At 44.2% G+C, this 16,727-nt stretch overlaps 1 protein-coding gene and 1 long non-coding RNA gene across 2 annotated transcripts in view; both read right to left on the bottom strand.

The window, feature by feature from the left end:
* The window catches only part of GJB2 (gap junction protein beta 2), a 44,204-nt gene extending 37,465 nt beyond the window's left edge, over nt 1-6,739 (bottom strand). Inside the window, exon 1 of the mRNA XM_081114543.1 lies at nt 6,658-6,739. The gene's annotated coding sequence lies outside the window, so the exon portion shown is untranslated. The remainder of the gene's footprint in view (nt 1-6,657) is intronic.
* Nucleotides 6,740-7,950: 1,211 nt separating this feature from the next.
* LOC308513481 overlaps nt 7,951-16,727 on the bottom strand; it is a 51,095-nt gene continuing 42,318 nt past the window's right edge. Inside the window, exon 3 of the long non-coding RNA XR_013995546.1 lies at nt 7,951-8,058. This is a non-coding gene — a long non-coding RNA (uncharacterized lncRNA). The remainder of the gene's footprint in view (nt 8,059-16,727) is intronic.

The raw sequence follows: 16,727 nt of genomic DNA, 5'->3' as shown, positions 1-16,727 counted from the left end.
TACACCCTAACTTTTTATTTAAGGAATATTTTATCCCTCAGAAGGAATATCCTTATAAGCAGGATATTCATGCCATACAATAAGGCTTCCTAGAAAAAAACTCAAGCTCAAGGTTAGGCTAGAGGAGGAGATTAGCATGCCTGCTCTCTGGGAGCCCACACCTGAAGTGTTGTGTTTGTTCATATCACATCAAGAAAGACACTGGCAGGGGGCCTCCCAAGATGGCAGTGTGCATGGTGGTGGTAGCCAAGGAGTGTCCCTACAGAGAACGAGCTGAAGTTCCACTACATGGTACACACATCCCTGGACGTGGTGGATGAGAAGATCTCTGCAATGGGGAAGGCCCTGGTGGACCAAAGGGAGCTCTACCTGGGCCTGTTGTACCCCACAGAGGACTACAAGGTATATGGCTATGTAACCAACTCTAAGGTGAAGTTTGTTATGGTGGTGGATTCTTCCAACATAGCGCTTTTTGACAACGAGATTCATAGTATGCTCCAGAAGCTGCTTGTTGACTGAAAAAAAGTGTCTTGTACACGAAAAATAAAAAGAAAAGAAAGACACTGGCAGGCTGATGACCTGCTGGAGTGTGGCCAGGTGGCAGAGCCTGGAAAAACTCTCTCAGGAGGGGACACTGAGGGGAGCTAGAGCAGTTTAGCTGGAAGATAGCTCTCAGTCACAAGGCAACAGGAGGATCTAGGACTAAGAATTGAATCCAAGATAGAATGAACAGAAAGCCAGGATTTTTTTTTCTTTTTCAATTACAGTTGACATTCAATATTATTTCATATTAGTTTCAGGTGGACAGCATAGTGGTTAGACATTTATATAATTTAAAAAGTGATCCTCTCACTTTTTAGTCTAGTACCCATCTGGCATCATACATAGTTATTACAATATTATTGACTATATTCCTTATGCTGTACTTTACAACCTTATGACATTTATTTTATAACTGGAAGTTGGTTACCTCTTATTCCCCTTCACCTATTTCACTTGCCCCCTCAACCGCTCCCCACTCTGGCAACCATTAGTCTGGTCTCTGTATCTGTGAATCTATTTCCATCTTGTTTGTTCATTTATTTTGTTCTTTAGATTCCATATATAAATGAAATCATATGATATTTGTCTTTCTCTGTCTGACTTTACTTAGCATAAATATCCTCTAGGTACATCCATGTTGTTGCAAATGGTAAGATTTAATTTTTTTATGACTGAGAAAAAATGAAATATATATATATATATAATATATAGAATATGATACATATTCTATAATATATATATATATATATGTATATATCTTCTTTATTCATTCATCTGTCAATAGACACTTAGGTTCTTTCTATACCTTGGCTCTTGTAAATTAAAAATTGAAATACCTTACCTTGGTCAGTTTTCCCAGTGGTTAGAGCATCAGCCCACAGACCAAAGGTGCAGGTTCGATTCCCAGTCAAGGGCATGTACCTGGGTTGCAGGCCCGATTCTGGCTTCAGTCAGGACATATGCAGGAGGCAACTGATCAATGTGTCTCTCTCACATCAATCTCTCTTTCTCTCTCTCCACCTTCCACTTTCTCTAAAAATCAATGGAAAAAAATATCCCCAGGTGAGGATTAATCAAAAAAATAAAAATAGAACTACCTTATGACCCAGCAATTCCACTTCAAAGTATTTATCTGAAGAAATCCAATTTGAAAAGATATATGCCCTCCTATGTTCATTGCAGCATTATTTACAATAGTCAAGATATAGGATTTTTTTTTTAAAAGAAAAAGCTGAGAAAAATGAAATAGGTACAACTCTTTAAGTACAAACTCTTTGAAGCTGTGGCTTCTTTTCCTTAAAACATTCAATCAGAGGCTGTGTAAGCATGGCCGGGGTAATGCAGTGGGCTCACTTGGGAGGGGTGATCTCAGGTTCTACAATTAAATCCTGCTTTTACATACCACTTATCTCATGGCCTAAGAGATAGTCAATGCCCACATTAAATTAAACTTTGATTTAAAAGACTAATTTTAGACAATACGAATTGTACAATTAATTTTTAGTCTCCCATGAAAGTTATTATAATACATTTTCCTAGTTCTTGCTGTTCTATTCTGGAAGCCTTTCAGGATGTGATGGGTGGTGGGAAGTGCAGAAAAATATATCTTGATGTTTCAACATATTTTACAACAGATGTTCCCCTAGGTCTAGGAGGTCAGTCCTGTTTGTTTATAAAATGAGATCTTCTCTAACTAGGAAACACTTCCCCCTGAGGTTTGGTTAGTTAAGTACCCAATCAGCAAATCTTTGATTTACCAAAGAAAAGTTCACATTTTCTCAAGATCTCCAAAGTGCACAGAATTTAAACTCCCCTGCAGTTATAAAAAAGGAAAGGCTATTTGTGTCTGAATTCTCTATCACCTGCCTGAACAATGAATGGCACACCTGGTGTCACCCATTACCTGCCCTACAAGGAAGCAAACCAATCAAGCTGTCTAATGAATTTGGAAAGGCTAAGGCCAGGGGCTGAGGTCAGGAGGTCACAATTTCCTCACAAGAATATGGTCCTACTTTCTAGAAGCAGGATCCTTGATTTTCACTCCTTGGGGCTTCTCCTTAAAAAACAGGAGCAATAGTGACAGCAATAGCTTTATTTCTTTTTTACTTCTCTTGTCCCCAAATCACACGCTCTCAAAGTAGCAAAGCTGAACAGAAAATAATCTATTATACAACTCTTTTTGAGTTTGAATCAGCAATTTACCTGCACTTTTAAAGGAAGGAAAAAAAATGAGATGTCTAGAGCACTAAAAAAGTGAGTGACTAAACCCACGTATGCGTGTCTAACCTCCTGGTCACTCAAGACAATTAACTGGGCTAAAACAAATCACCTAATTGGTAGTACCTTCCTACAGGATCAACCAAGGCCCTACTATTACCTATCACATGATGGAAATGACTGGAAAGGAAGAGCTGTTTTCCACAGCCTCCATCACTCTGCTGCCCTCCTTGTTCCCCAGGAAGAACACTCAGTGAACATGCACCAGAGTTTCCTACAGAGAAAGCTTCCCTTTCCATTCTTTTGTTTAGTCCCTATTGTTGCTGAGGGGCTTCCCAAGAAGCCAGGGCATCTGTCCTGCACACCATACTCCCAGTGAACGCTAAGAGCAGGAGGAGAGCTCCTCTCACAAGTATTAGGAGGAAGACCAGGGGTATGGTCTGTCCCAAACTTCCTGACACAATGCTGCAGTCACGGGTAAGGCCTGGCTACTCCCATGACACTCTGCCCACTCCCCGGGGGACTGAGAGAGGGCAGAAGATTCAGCAGATTTGAAAGGAGGCCCTGGTTGCACTTGCCCCTGCTGATCGGACTCCTCGGTGGGTGAGGCGCACCCTGACTGGGGGAGGAGAGGAACTACTGGCTCTCAGCCTCTCCCCTGTAAACACGTAGCCTGGGGTGAGCTGTCATAAACAGTGTGGTTAGAGGACATTTGAAGGACCAGTACTTTTTGAGAACTGCTTTCCAAACTATCTATACTCATCGGAACCCTTTCCCATTGGTACCAATGAACAAAATACCTCTTTCCTTTTAGGCTTCAGGCAGGCTGGCGGAAGCCACTGGGAGCAGCTTTTTCAGTAAAAAGTAAAATATTAACCCTCTCTCTGTAATCCAGAGAGGTTTAACTGGTCCCTTTCTGGCTCTCTTTTAAGGAAAGAATGGATATGCTTAGCTTCTATGGTCTTCAATGTATGAGAATGTGGTCCCACTCAGACATACAAAGGTGGATTGTATCCAGGTTTGTGGTATATCTAACCATCCACAGTGCATTCTCAGTACTAAAGCTCCAGTCCCAAATATTTACCTCTGAAAAAAGTAAATCATTGACCTTACTTCTGATGATACACACGGTATTATGAAGACAGGCTATTCTTCCTTTTTACAATTCAAAGAATTTTAATCTATAGCATTCTACTTCAATAATGGAATTTCTTGATTGTTTCTAAATTTCTTATTTAAGAATTTAATCGTAACTAGTTTGCTTAATAATGGCACTTTAGTTTCACTGACAGAACCAAAACTAAAGCCCTGAACATAAGTGTTAACCTCGGCACACACCATGAGGTGCAAAGAATCTTTTTGGATAGTTCTATCCTCTTTGGATGACCTTTTCAAGTCATTCAGCAAATATTGACAGACTTAGAATAGAACACGTTTCTCATGATTTCCACCTTAGTTTGGAGAGTTGAGAAGTTTGAATTGATAAAGGCAGTGATGACACAACTGAGCCTGACTCCCAGGCCTCCCAGCCTATCATCCGAGGAGAACCAGCGCAAGGTTCCCTCCTCGGAGCTCAAGTTTTCTTCTTCTACATCATGTGATTGCCTAGAAGCAATGTAACGACATGAGTATAAATCTTTGTGCAGCTTCTGGATGTAGGTGAGGAAAAAATAGTTGATGTGGCCATATTCCTTTAACTCCTCCCACATGTCTACCACATGACATTTGTGGGTAGTTTTTCTTTATCCCCAGAATTGTTATGAGGAAAGTCTGGATACTACCAATTTACTGATGTTCTGTAGTTCAAATTCTCAATAAAATAATAAAAATAAAATCTTTAGTGTAGTTTCTTTTTCCTACCAAAATAATAATGATACTACCACCAAACCAAAACCTCAAGTTCATCCCCTGAACATTAAAAAAAAAAAAAAAGTAAAGAGAGTTTGAGAATTGGATATGCTCTCTTCTCCCTCCCTCAAAATTAGTATGTAGTCTAAAAAAAAAAAATCTCAAACTCTTTTCTTAATCTAGAAGAATCTATATTTTGTCTCTTGAAATTTTAAATCTTCCAAATGGACAAGCTGATAGATGGTTTTTAAGTTTAATGACTCAAAACTTCATCAACTGTCCTTTCAAACTAATGGTCAGTGAAACAATGGATTTAGGATTTATATACTTCTTCAAAATTAATTCAATAAAAATGAAAATGTTTTTCTGTTTTTGGGGTCTAAATATAAAAATGAACAGTTCATAGAATTACCTGTATTTCTTAATTCATTTAAGAATTCAAAGAGTTAAAAAAAAATTCTATTAAGCAGTCTCTGTTCATTCAAGTAAACCTGTGTGCTTTCCAAACATTTAAGTCCAAACAGAGTAAAGTGACCCTGGGAATAAAACAAAAAAGACCATTCGGGGACCCATCCATTCTAATGAATCAAACAAGTAAAACAGAAACCTTCACATATGACAATGCTGCCATGGCAGGGGTCATGCCCTCATGGACCAAGAAGCTTGGATAGACTATTAATCTTCCACAATTTTATTCTACTTAACATTTTTGCTAATGAGTACAAACCACTCACAGCTCCTGGACTGATCAGACTGTGTCAAAACTGCATGGTGAGTGAGGATTTGCAAGTTAGAATTTTCCTGTCACCCTCTATAGTTGTGCCTCCCTAATGCTCTTATAATTCAGCAGAAAAAACATGTAAGAAAAAGAGAACAATCTTGGAGCAGATTTTGTTTTATAATAAAACCACCAGTGAGGCAGTTGGATGGATGAGGGTCTTTCGAGTTTTGGACAACCCCCCAGTTATGTTACAGGCTGGAGTGTTGATATTCTGGTTCCATAACCCCCTCTGCTCTCCTTGGCATAATTCAAACAACATCCCCAAAGTGGCAGCCAAATCCAAACAACAGACAAAGCTCTCCACAGGGGCAGTTCTGAGCAGCATGCTGTATTCTAAGGAAGCTGCACTGGGGCAGGACATTTCCTTCTAGAACACTAGTTAGATCTGCTAGACCAGAGCAAGAAGACACTTGTATGGCATAAATTCCATCGAGGAAGAGAACAATGGTGTGTGCTTAAATTCAAGCAAGCATTAAATGCACAGCGAGGTTCCACCCAGGGGGCACGGAAGGTCCCTGCAGGGGCCGCAGGTCCCCAGCCCCTCCTGGTCCAAAGCTGCATTCCCACCACACTCACCTCGGACGAGGTCCTGCTCTCCAGGAAGGGGGCAGCCCAGTCAAAAAGGCAGCAATGACAGTGGCACTGGACTGACTGTTCTTCCCCTGACAGGAAGTACCTTCTGGTGCCTCCACCTTTTAACTGAAAGGTGTCACCAGTGACAATTACTGCTGTCCGGTAATTGTATTATTGTCATCTGCTGTTCACAAGTTTCTGGGCGCACATCACACAGTCATACGGGTCAGTTCTACCTGGGACTTAAGGTCTAGCCACGAGCTTCCTGGCTTCCCTGTCCCCCAGATTCCATGGGACTTTGTCAGTTACCCGTGAACACGAAGACAAGCCCAAACGCAGCAAGGAAGCGGGGAAAGGGGCACCGGTCCCCAGCCCGCCCCTCAGATACACGGTGTGATGCATTCATAAACCTGTTGTGCAGGCCAAGGGGAACTATCCGGAGTAGAAGCCAAACCAGTCCGTCCTGCTTCTTCGGGCTCGCAGGGGACGCAGGATGCGGATCCGGGCTGATAAGGTCTCCCCGGGCAACCCGCGCGGGCACCCACTTGGAGGCCACAGGGCCCCCCTGGGGTGGTCGCCAGCCAGGGCGACAGGAGGAGGCGGGCAACAGGCTGCCGACACCCCTCTGGGCTTCTCCGGAGGCGGGGGCGGGGGCGCTGCTACTCCGCGGTCACCCCGCACCCAGCCCCGCTTACCTGTGTCGGGGCTCTGCGCACGCAGCGGCGCCCTCGCTGCGGCAGGGCGAGCGGGCGGCCGGCGGTGTCTGCAGCCGCAGTCAGCAGGGCCCCCACCTCGGCGCCTTTTAACCGCGCCCCACCCCGCCTCTGCCCTGACGCTCCCGGGCGCACGGAGAGGCGAGCGTGCGGTGGCCAGCACGGGCCCGCCCCGGGCTCGGGGCGCAGGACAGGCCTCCCTGGGGGTGCAGGGAGTGAGGACGGGTTGGAGGGAGCGCGGGGCACTGGACGGGGCTCCTCCGTTGCGGGGAGCCGAGTGCACGGGGAGGGCAGGACCCTCGCTTTCCCCTCCGTCGGGGAGCAGGGGTTGTAGGACAGGTCCTCCCTAGGGGGCGCGAGACAGAAGGTCAGCCAGGCCTGGTCCCTGGGGTGAGGTGGCCCGTGTTTCCCGCTGGGTGGCTGCTCACCCAGAACCCAGATGCCCTGGGGAGAGGGCTTAGGGGAGTGGGCCCACCGCCTGTGGCGAGGCTTCCAACCCAGGACTCTTTGGGATCAGGATCAAGGGCAGGCTGTGTTTTGCCAGGACAACATCGTCCTTGTTTTCTGTACATTGCCGCCCTCTTGCAGACCACCGCTACTCTCACAAGGCCCTCTCCTAGAGAGCAGCCTGGAGGCACAGTGACTGTTTTTCTCTCAGTTAACGGCCACTTAGAGGAGTTAAAGGGATTATTTGTATGTGTTACCTCCATCCTTTGAAGCCATCCTAGGGGAAGCAGAGTGGACCTCCCTCAGCGCACTGGCCACCACGTGGAGACCCTGGCCCTTTTACAGACAGGGCTCTGGTGCCTAGGGTGGGCAGAGGGGCTGGTGCAGGGGCTGGTGGGGTGGAAATGTGGGAAGCTATTTAGGTACCGGGCTTGACAGATTCAGAGCCATCCTGACAAGAGATGTGTAACTTGCCTCTCCCACAGAATTGGTTGGTAATTTAAAATGTCCTCACCTAAACCATATGCTACTTGTTAGGTCATATTCTCTCATGCAACAGGATTAGTGGTGGTTCTTAACATGTCTCTTTAAGGTCGTGAAAGAAAAACCCAGACTTCATAAAGACCCACCTTCTGAAATGTTTTATTAGAGAATAGGTTCTCAGCCAACTACCCTGAGTCAGGTCAGTTCAGAACACTTTCAAGTGGCACCTGCAATGGTCTTGCAGGTAGGGGTGGAGAGACAAACACCTGCTTTAGGCTTTTTCATTTGACAGACTTACTGCCTTAATGTGTCCTGTGCCTTGAATGTTTGGCCAGACTTCAAGGTTGACTGGTTCTCTTCTGGCTCCCCCTCCCCTCTCCCCAGCCACAATATGGCATCTTCCCTGTCTTCTCGCCATCACTCCTCCCAAACAGACACTCCAGCCAGGCATATCTGTGTGCATAGTAAAATAAGAGCATTTTAAATGCAGACTATATACTTATCTGGGGATTATAAACAGTTGAAGCCTTTCTTTGCATTCCCACAGCACCAGGTAAAATGCTTTGCACATAGTAGGTGATGCTCATGAGTAGCTGCATATTGATTGGCAAAACCCAGCCGGCATAGCAGATAATCCTAGAAACAACTTTTGCTCCTGAAGCAGGACTGCCCATGTTTTCATGCCTCCAGCTGGTGCCATACAACACTGTCTTGAGCACTGGCATTCGGGACCAATGGAAATTGTTGTAGAACCAGTTCAGAAAAGAACTTTGAACCAAAGTAGCCACAGTGAATATGTTGCATTTGCTCAGCTGTCCAAAAAGGGAACCATCTAAAAATTGCAAAAATATCTCTTTTCCTGTTCAGGTTATCAATACTAGCCCCACAGTGCTGGCTTTTTATTTTATCACACATTTCTTAACACTTAGTCCCATTATTCAGTGTTCACTTCTCATCAGATGGTCCTGTTGCAGCAGAAATTAAATATGGACTATGTGAGAGTTACTGATATGCTGAGATCTTCATTTGAAAACTGAAAAGTTAATTAAACATTTTATGCTAATGACATCCAAAGGCATCTAGACTGTTGACTGCTTTGTTGACTTTGTGTGCCAAACATGAAAAACTTTCAGGAGATTATTATAACCCTACTGTCCACTTACACCATCACATAATTCCAAATCAAGACTTCTGCTGACCTGGTTCTGATTGGTGACCTAAAATTATTTTGATTGGTATCCTCCCTATGCATCTGAAGGATGATTTCTGAGTCCATACATTTAATCAGCACAAAATGTGTGAAGTGTGGATTTCCCGTTGCCATACCAGGAGGTTTGAAGGAATGATGATAAGATTTCCTTTTGGAAATCTATAAATTCTCAGTGCCCTTTCATAAAGAATGAAGGAGATTCCACCCCTCCCCTATTAGCAGTGATACACACTCACAGAGTGACCAACAGTCGAGTGGCAAACACAGCACAGCGACACTTCCTTGTAACCAACATAGTCCTGGACATGTGGAAAGAGAGAGAACCATGTGCTCCCCTGACGTAAAGATGAACATTTTGTCTCTGCTCAACAAAAAATCCTGCATTGAGCAGGCTTATGTTAGCCTGGGCAAATGAAGGAAACAGCTCCTGTCTTAAGTTTTGTAGTTTGATTTTCAAATCTGTGTGCAAAGGTCATGTGAGATGCTTTGAAAGGCTAACGCAACACTGCACAGATTGCTGGAAAGTGAGTTTCGTGCGTCTTGCTCAGGGGAGCCCAGGAACTGTCATTTTTATTAAGTAGTATCTTGAGTATTGCTGATATGGGTGGTCTGAGAACCATACTTAGAAACATGTTAATTATGGATGTTCTTTGCTTTTTGATTTTTAATGATAGTAAAAAAATACATATAACATACTGGTAAGCTCACCTATTTAACCATTTTAAATTGTACACTGTACAAAGTTGTTTGGTATATTCACAGTTGTGTAGCCATTACTACTATTTAGTTCTAGAACATTTTCATCACCCCAAAAGGAAACCCAGTACCCATTAAACAGTCACTCTCCATTTCCCAGCCCCTGACTACTATTCTGCTTTCTGCCTCTATGGATTTGCCTATTCTGCATATTTTTATAAACAGGGTCATACATATGTGGCCTTTTTTGTCTGACTTCTTTCATTTATCATGAGGTTTTCAAAGTTCATCCATGTTGTAACATGTGTCAGTACTTCATTCCTTTTAATGGATGAATAAAATGTGACATATCAATACCACATAATGCTTATCCATTCATCTGTTGGTGGACACTTTTTGTAGTCTTGGTTGTGATTGGTGACATGAAATTCATTTGGTTATTGATGAATTCTGAGGTGTGTGGCAGGGATTAATGGGATTAATGTGGTATGCCCACATGACAGGGGAGACTGGCTGGCCTGGCTGGAACCGGGCTTGCTTTGGGGACTAGATGGACAGAGTGGTCAGGCAGGGCCAGAGTTGGGAGACTATCAGTCAGGAAGAGGAATTTAGACTGGTTGTGAAATGAGGAGAGGGAGAGCCACACCCTTAGGTGACTCGAATCTGGCAATTTTAATGAATCCACATTCATTGTGAGTTAGTGTGATGTGACTGCCCAACAGCCATTGTCATTTTGGGTGCCATCAATAGAAGTTTGGTGTCTCAGTGAGGGATCTGCTTCTTCCCTCCTTTCTAAGCTGCCAGGCCCCACCTAGTATGAGCTGGCAGCTATTGAGCCACTTACACCCCCCTACTTTTCTAACTTTTAACTTTTTGAGTATTAATTTAATATCTCAACAGAAGACACAACTGCAGACAGAACAAGCAGTGAGTTCCTATCAGGGGAAGAGTCTACTAAAGGCTGAATGACCCTCAACCAGGTGCTGTCTAGATATGGGTTGGACTAAGTGGCTTTCCGATCCTGAGAAACACCAGTGACACAGTCACCACTGAGGAGAGGAAAAGCTGAGTCAGACATTTGGTTTTGATCCCAAATGATCTAGAAGAGAATCACATTTCTTGTCTACTGTCAAAAAGAGATGTTGGTCAAGGAAGCTGACTTGAGTGATGTTTGGAAACCCTGACCATGGGATGTTAGCAAAATGTCATAGGTGGAACATGACTGTATGTCTATTGAACTCTCAATCTGGGAGTCCAGTCTTGTGTCTGACTGGATTTACCCCTCACTCCTGTCTACTCAGTGTTGTCCAGGTCCTGCACTTTTCCCAGCTGTGCTCAGAATCATTTCCCACTGTCATGGACTTGCTTGTCCACGATCCTTCCCTGGTCCTTGCTTCTTTCCAAGTGCTCCTAGAGGATCTTTCCTTCTTCTGCTCACCCTGGTCCCTGCTTTCTTACTCTGCAAGTCCGTTCTCCCTCGCCCCCTGTTATAGTTGTATACATAATTGCTTTACCTTGCCTGCCATTATTTTCTTAATTGGTTAAGACATTTCAGGACAGAACTCATACCTTACTTATCTTTGTCCCTCCCCCCACCTAGGACCACCACCCTATGAACAAGCCACGCCCCTGCTTCTGTATAATTGACAGAGAAAACCAATTAACTTCAAGAGGTGTCAAGTCAGTACACAGTTGCTGATTGAGAGAGTGAGTTCTCTAAGAAGGACATGGTGGGAGAGAAGGTGGGAGTCTAAACAGTGAGCCTTACAGAAAAGAGGAATGGGAGCCAGTAATGGGAGAGAAAAGAGGAGAATGAAGAGGGGAAGGCTAGCCCAGAAAAGAGGGAGAGAGTAATGATGCAGCTGATGGGTGGGTATAGAGTATCCAGAGAAACAGAGCCAGTAGAGGGGAAAGGGGGGGGGGGGGGAGAGAGAGAGAGAGAGAGAGAGAGAGAGAGAGAGAGAGAGAGAGAGACTGGGACATTTTAAGGAACTGTCTCTAATTGGCCATTTTCTATTTCTGCTATGGTTGGCCGATCCAAAATCTGCAGGGTTAGCCATTAGGTTGGATATCCAGGGAAGAGTTTATGTTGCAGCTCGAGTCCAAAGGCCATCTACTAGCACAACTTCCTCCTCTTCCTCCTCCTCCTCTCACTTCTTCTTAAAGACACGGTTGGGTTAGATACAGAGGTCCCTCTTTTTTTTTTTTTTTTTTTAAATATCTTTATTGACTTCAGAGATGAAGGGAGAGGGAAAGAGAGATAGAAACATCAGTGATGAGATAAAATCTTGATTGGCTGCCTCCTGAACATCCCATACTGGGGATCAAGCCTACAGCCCTGACCAGGAATCAAATCATGACCTCTTGGTTCATAGGTCAATGCTCAACCACTGAGCCATGCTGGTGGGCATTCCCTTCTTCTTGAGGAACATTGGTTTTTTTCTCATAAGGCCTTCAACTGATTGGATGAGGCCCACCCACATTATGGAAAATAATATGCTTTACTCAGTCTACTGTTTTAACTCATAAGCACATGTTAAAAATACCTTCACAGCAACAACTAGACTCGTGTTTAGCCTAGGCCAGGGGTGGGCAAACTTTTTGACTCGAGGGCCACAATGGGTTCTTAAACTGGACCGGAGGGCCGGAACAAAAGCATGGATGGAGTGTTTGTGTGAACTAATATAAATTCAAAGTAAACATCATTACATAAAAGGGTACGGTCTTTTTTTTGAATAGTTTTATTCATTTCAAACGGGCCGGATCTGGCCCGCGGGCCGTAGTTTGCCCACGCCTGGCCTAGGCAGTGGTCGGCAAACTGCGGTCCTTTGAGTGTGGCTCTTCCACAAAATACCACGTGCGGGCGCACACGTACAGTGCGATTGAAACTCAAGGGGTCAAAAGCCGCATGTGGCTCTTGAGCCACAGTTTGCCGACCACTGGCCTAGAGGAACCAGCCCAGTCCAGCCAAGTTGACACATAAAATTAACCATGACTGGTGGGTTCATTCTGCTTCCTAGCTGATGATTCCTGCCACATGCAAAGCTTTGGGACCCGTCAGTCCATAGCAAGTGCAATTCCTGTGAGGACCATGAAAGGGTGGCCAGAGCAACAAGTACCACAATTGAGCCAAGGACAAAAACAAAGCGGGGGTTTCTGAATAAAGAAGAAACTTGTTGCCCTGACCGGTTTGGCTCAGTGGATAGAGTGTCGGCCTCCGGACTGAAGGGTCCCAGGTTCGAATCTGGTCAAGGGCATGTACCTTGGTTGTGGGCACATCCCCAGTAGGGGGTGTGCAGGAGGCAGCTGATCAATGGTTCTCTCTCATTGATGTTTCTAACTCTCTATCCCTCTCCCTTCCTCTCTGTAAAAAAATCAATAAGATATATAAAAAAACCGCTTTTTTTTTTTTTAAAAAGAAGAGACTTGTTAAGATCCTAATTTTGTGATATGCAAATAAAAAGAAACTGCTACAAAAATGTTAACAATTGAATGTTTTTTATCAGTTTTAAGTTATTTTACAAGCAATTTCAATCCCCCCCAATGAATCTGTGATGCATTTATTATAAGAAAAATAAAAGCAAAAAAAAAAAATAAACTAAAAGAGACTGAGGATATTCAAGGTTATGACTTTCTTGCTCCTTTTTAAAAAAATAACAAAGACCGTATTGAAGACATTGTTCTGTGAGTGCATCTTCTGGAAAAGAAGAAATCACCTACCGATAAGGTGTCAAATTAACTAAAATGCATCTTTGTAGAGCAATGGACTGTATTTTGTTTTATTGTTTACTTTTTTCCTTGATCCTTCTCCAAATTGTAAGTCTCATGATATAGTTTCAACATAAATGTTTTACCAACAAAAATTTTTTTAGTTGAGGGCATAGAGAAAGGAGTTAAGGAATTTAGCATAGTGTATTAGAATGCAACATGAGTAAACTAGCATGAATTGTGATAGTCAATTAAAAATAGACAGTGTTTCACCCTAACTGGTTTGGCTCAGTGGATAGAGTGTCAGCTTGCGGACTGAAGGGTCCCGGGTTCGATTCTGGTCAAGGGCATGTACCTTGGTTGTGTGCATGTACCAGTTGGGGGTGTGCAGGAGGCAGCTGATCAATGTTTCTCTCTCATCAATGTTTCTAACTCTCTATCTCCCTTCCTCTCTGTAAAAAATCAATAAAATATATTTTTTAAAAAAGCGTTTTTAAGTCTACTCCCCTCTCTCCCTATTAGTTTCCAGGTGAATGTTTCTAATCACTTACTTTCTACCTCTCTTGACAATGACCAAGATCAGGGTCCTTCCCTAGGAAAGGCACTTAACTTGAGACTTCCTTTAAACCAGGGGTCCTCAAACTACGGCCCGTGGGCCACATGCAAATACAAATATTGTATTTGTTCCCGTTTTGTTTTTTTACTTCAAAATAAGATATGTGCAGTGTGCATAGGAATTTGTTCATAGTTTTTTTTTTTTAAACTATAGTCCGGCCCTCCAACGGTCTGAGGGACAGTGAACTGGCCCCCTGTTTAAAAAGTTTGAGGACCCCTGCAGTTTAAACTGTTCGCAGTGTGTTGCTTCCACACAGGTTTAGTTCATTTGGGAACAGCAGTACTTGGCTCTGAGGTCCCTAATTCAACTTGCATCAAACACACTTTCAGCGGATTTTGTGTTTTGTTTCAGAGACAGCACTCTGAGTGCTGGGTGAGATTAGAGAAAATGAGGGGAAGAAAGGCCCCACCTGGGGAGAGGGAGGGAGGACCTGGGTGACTAAGGGTTCCAGATCCCTCTGCTTTCCTGCTTCCTTAAATCCTTCCTGAGAAGCTCCCACATCAGGAATACCTTCTCTTCTCTGCTTCCTGGACAGATCCAACCATACTTCAAGGATAATAATAATTTTCTTTTTTATTGAGATATAATTGACATCTAACAATATATTAGTTCAGGTGTACAACATAATGATTTGATATTTGTATATATTGTGAAATGATCACCACACTAAGTCTAGATAACATTTATCACCACACATAGTTACAAATATTTTTTTCTTGTAATGAGAATTTTCAAGATTTACTTTCTTAGCAACTTTCAAGTATGCAATACAGTATTGTTACCTATAATCAACTGGCTGTACATTACATCCCAGGACTTACTTATTTTATAACTGGAAATTTGTACCTTTTAACCTTCTTCACCTATTTCATCCCCCCAAAAATAATGTTCTCACCATTTATTAATAAATACCATGAGTCAGTCATTATCTCTGCCCTTCAACAGTCCCACAAGGGCAGGGAATACTGTCCTCATTTTATAGGGAGGCAGTTGTGACTTATGAGGCCTCCCAGCTGGTCAGTGCCAGAGGTAAAATTCAGACTAGCTTTCTTTAATTCCTTACAGGCTAAGGCAGGGGTGGGCAAACTTTTTGACTCGAGGGCCACAATGGGTTCTTAAACTGGACCGGAGGGCCGGAACAAAAGCATCGATGGAGTGTTTGTGTGAACTAATATAAATTCAAAGTAAACATCATTACAAAAAAGGGTACGGTCTTTTATTTCAATAGTTTTATTCATTTCAAACAGGCCGGATCCGGCCCGCGGGCCGTAGTTTGCCCACGGCTGGGCTAAGGCTACCCTCTTGAATGCTCCCTCCTGGAAGCCAACTCCTCCCCTCCCCTCTGCTTTCCTGTGTGGCTGTGGCATGATCTGCTAGATGGTTGCCAGCATTCCGAGGGCTCTCTGCCATCCCACCTGTGTTATCCCTAATGACAACCATGGCCCCAGCTTCTACTTGTTGACCGGTCCTGGATGGGTTAAGTTGTCACCTTCAAGAGGCAAAGATGAGGACTTCCAGTTAAGATGGAGGCGTAGGTAAATGTGGTACTCGCCACCTCCCACGGCCACATCAAAATTTATAACTAAAATACAGAACAACTATCATTCAGAACCACCTAAACTCTAGCTGAACAGAATTCCTGCAACTAGGAGGGGCAGACATGCAGGGTGGAAATGCTGAACAGGTTGGTCCCACACCCACTTGTGGCGGTTTAAAACCAGGAGGGATATCTTGGCTGCGGAGGTTTCCCTGAGGAGCAAGGGGTCTCTGCCCCACACCAGGCCTCCCAGCCCAGGATTCAATTGCTGAGAAGAGAAGTTACCTCAAATTCTGGCTCTAAAAACCAGTGGGAATTGTGGCTGAGTGACCCAGAGGCTTCCCAAGCAGTTCCTCTTAAAGGGCCCACATACAGATTTACTTAGACTCCCTCTGAACTCCAGTACTGGGGCAGCAGCTTGAATGAAAACTGGGATATTCAGGGAGGAGCTATTATTCTTAGAATCAGGGTGAGAGCTGGATGGGGCAGCTTTCTCCCAATCAAAAGTGCTGGCAGAGACTAGTGTTCTAGTTCTGAGCCCTCCCTGCCACAAAACTGACAGGCTGGGCCATATCTACTGTAAATCTCCATCAGTCTGGGTCACACTTTTTTTCCTACTCTGATGATTCCCTGAGACCCTGCCCCTCCCTACTTGCAGGTTCATCCAAACAATTTCCAGTGCCTTTTCCATACAACTGACCTCTCTTGCTTCATGCTTTGGACTTTCCTAAGATCTCTCAAACAAGTAGCAGCTGGCATCAGCATGCCCCATACCTCTCAATAAGTGGCCCCAAGCCTGGCAGTAGCAAGCAGCCTGCCCTGGTTCACAGCTTGCCCTCTCCTGGGCACCTCCAAGCTCAACACAAGTAGCAGCCATCTGCAGACTGCTTTGTAACTCTCACTGGGTGGCCCCAGGCAGGGCACAAGCAGAGACTGACTTTGTACCTTCTGGGAGACCCTAGAGCCAGTACACCTGGGGATCAGCTTCAACCACTCCAGATTACAACCCTACCACCTCCACAAGTGAAACACTCAAGGGAAAGATTCAGTGAGCATCCAAGTCCCACTGAAGCAAGTCTTGCTCCATAGGGTTGGCTCCTGCCCAGCAGCTCTTCCACTGTAGTTGCAGCTGGTTCTCGCAACTAATTGGCCTGGGGGTCAATCCCTCCCAGTGACACCAACATAAACCAAGGCTCAACTACAATAGTAAAATGCACACAACCCACACAGAGGCACACCCAGATTTCCCAGCTCAGGTGACTGGGAAGGCTGAGCCACTGGGCCCTACAGAATACCTACTACACAAGGCTACTCTACCAAGTCTGGGAGACATAGCAGATCTACCTAATACACAG

The sequence above is a fragment of the Myotis nattereri genome (genome assembly GCF_964212035.1).
Source record: "Myotis nattereri genome assembly, chromosome: 2".
Lineage (NCBI taxonomy): Eukaryota > Metazoa > Chordata > Mammalia > Chiroptera > Vespertilionidae > Myotis > Myotis nattereri.
The sequence above is the reverse complement of the archived record's forward strand: the minus strand, read 5'-3'. Positions and strand labels throughout refer to the sequence as shown.